Genomic DNA, 2,911 nt, shown 5'->3' with positions numbered 1-2,911 from the left:
AATTGTACCCTATCAGGGCCCTTTCCTGTTGGTGTGTTTCCTAGCTCCTGGGTATCACTTGTTTAAAACTTCCTACATTTCCAAACTTTACCAGCTTAAATGAAAGGTTGTGGAGGTGTAAGAAGAGAGTCCTTTCTCTGTGTGCACTTGCTGCCTGACTTCCTGAGTGTTTCCAGCGCCTCCAACTTTCACTGCAGCTGTCTGATCAGATTTGTGTGACAATATAATATCCGTATTTGAGCAGCTCTGTCAACAGCGGCTCGTTGGTCTAGGGGTATGATTCTCGCTTTGGGTGTTATGATTCGCAAAACTGCGAGAGGTCCCGGGTTCAAATCCCGGACGAGCCCCATTGTTGTTGTTTGCGATGGCAAAGTCTTGTTCATTCCTTGATGAGTTTACCTGCGGTTTCGTTTGAGAAACTGACAATACAGGGGATCTAATAACACAACGCACTCAAAAGTATTTAAAAAGTTGACCCTTCTTTTGGACATTCCCATTATCCCTAGTCAACGATTCAGAGGACCCAATGCTTGTGGGTTCCGGCCGCTGGCTTTGTGTGCACCGTTATTCATTCATACGATGTGGCTGACTCCCCCACGTACTGTCTATATCTGTCTCTCTTTGTTTCTGTGTATCGATCTGTCTTTTTCACTCTCTCAGACTCTCTCTGTACCTCTATCAACTTTCCATATTGTGTTCTTATTTCCCTCTATTCTCGCAGTGTCTGTGTAACCAAGATTCACTGGATTGATTGCTGTGATGAGACAGTTGCCCTTGGAGGAGAGATTTATTGTGACTACCCTGTTCTCTCTCGAGTTTGGAATAATGAAAAGTGATCCCACTGAAAAGTCTGCAACGGCGAGACTGTTTGACAGTGTACATGCTGAGAGATTGTTTCCACCCCCCCCCCTCACCCACTCGCCTCCCTACACCCCTCCACCGCATCCCCCCCCCCCCCGGCCCCCTACACCCCTCCTCCTCCCCCGCCTCTTGCTCGAGTCGGGAGTGTTTTAAACTGGGCTCACAATATCCGGATAGTACGTCAACCATTAGGACCGAGGTGAGGAGAGAATTCTTCACTCAGAGGCTTGTGAATGCTTGGAATTCTGTAGCCCAACGGTCTGCGGATCCTCAACCAGTGAGGATATTGAATACTGAGAAGGATAATGTTTTTGAACTCGAAGGGAATTAAGAGATTCGGGATTTGTTGGCAAATTGGTGTTGAACATGGGATCCACCGTGATCTTATTCCGTGGTGGAGGAGAGTCGAAGGGAAATATGACCCACTCCTTCTCCATCGATTCTGTCCACTAGCAACTGCAACCGTGACAGCATTCCTTTTCTACTGGTAAATTTGATCTTTGGTCCAAGGCACTGAACTGATGTTTTGTGGAGGCGTGGGATCGTATTCCACTGTTTTTAATATTTCATTTGATTTATTTTAAATTTCATGAAATACTTTTGGTCGATCATGCCATGGCTCAGATTTAATGCAGCAGAAAGCATCTTATTCACTTGGGCAAAAGAAGCCAGCAGAGAGGATGTAAATACAATGTTGTTCGGGACAATTGGCAGGATTGTGGAATGGGATGGAAATTTAATCCTTATTTTTCGAAGTGGCACAAGTACCGCCCCTGTTTTCGAGTAGGAAGTAATTTCAGCTCCTCTTCATTCATGTGCTGCACGACAGCAATAGAGTTGCATTCACTGACCTGGAATTAAGCCCAGGCCGCGGTAATGAAAGCTCCGAATCCTCCGAGTCCTAACCACTAGACCAGCAGGGAAGGTGTCTGCCTGCACTTTAACCTCACCCATTTATATTAAATTTGGGCTTTATTTTCATTTCAGTTTTTGTTCTATGCCTGCGATGGGCAAAATGCCATGTTTAGATGGAATATGCGTAACTCCTTCAGCCAGTGACATCACCTTTTGCTGTAACCTGGAACATGAAATCGACAGTGAGGTGAAATAGTCCCACAGGTTGCTCTTGTGTATCTTTCAGTTTCCAAAATCCACCAACCTCATCATTGTGACCCCAATGAAACAAAAAGCGCAAACATAGCAGCTTTGTAATATGGAACTGACACGCAATTAGTTTGAACTCCATTCTTTCCATCGCAGAATTTTGCAGTACTAAAAATACCATCCAAGTGAAAGTTTACCTTTTCCTCGTTCCACAGTAAGAAGTCTCACAACACCAGGTTAAAGTCCAACAGGCTTATTTGGAATCATGAGCATTCGGAGAGCTGCTCCTTCATCAGGTAAGTGTAGAGGCAGGTTTCACAAACACGGCAAATATACACAAAGACACAATTGTAAGATAATGGTTGGAATGAGAGTTTTTTCAGGCAATCAAGTCTTTACAGGTACAGATAATGCAAGTGGCGAGAGGGATAATCACAAGATAAGGAGGTGCGAATTGTCTCAAACCAGGACAGTTAGTAGGATTTTGCACTTCCACGCCAATTGGTTACATGTAGTGCGACATGAATCCAAGATCCCGGTTGAGGCCGTGCTGATGTAAGCGGAACTTGGCTATCAGCTTCTGCTCGGCGATTCTGCGTTGTCCTATGTCTTGAAGGCCACCTTGGAGAGTGCTTAGCCGGACGTCCGAGGCTGAATGCCCTTGACTGCTTAAATGTTCCCCGCAAGGAAGGGAACACTCCTGCCTGGTGACTATTGTGCAGTGTCAGTTCAGCCGTTGTAGCATCTGCATGGATTCGCCGATGTACGACGCCTCTGGACATCGTTTTCTACGTATGAGGTAGACAACGTTGGCCGAGTTGCATGGGTATGTACCGTGTACCGGGTGGAGAGAATTTTCATGTGTGATGATGGCATCCATGTCGATGGTCCGGCACGTCTTGCAGAGATTGCCTTGGCAGAGTTGTTTTGTGCCGTGGTCGCTGTT

The 2,911-nt window shown here is 45.9% G+C and overlaps 1 non-coding gene across 1 annotated transcript; it reads left to right on the top strand.

The window, feature by feature from the left end:
• Positions 1-257: 257 nt before the first annotated feature.
• trnap-ugg (transfer RNA proline (anticodon UGG)) lies at positions 258-347 on the top strand. The gene is given in 2 exon segments: positions 258-293; positions 312-347. It is a non-coding gene; the product is annotated as a tRNA-Pro (tRNA).
• The last annotated feature ends 2,564 nt before the right edge of the window (positions 348-2,911 follow it).

This window comes from Mustelus asterias, unplaced genomic scaffold (genome assembly GCF_964213995.1).
Source record: "Mustelus asterias unplaced genomic scaffold, sMusAst1.hap1.1 HAP1_SCAFFOLD_95, whole genome shotgun sequence".
NCBI lineage: Eukaryota > Metazoa > Chordata > Chondrichthyes > Carcharhiniformes > Triakidae > Mustelus > Mustelus asterias.
The sequence above is the reverse complement of the archived record's forward strand: the minus strand, read 5'-3'. Positions and strand labels throughout refer to the sequence as shown.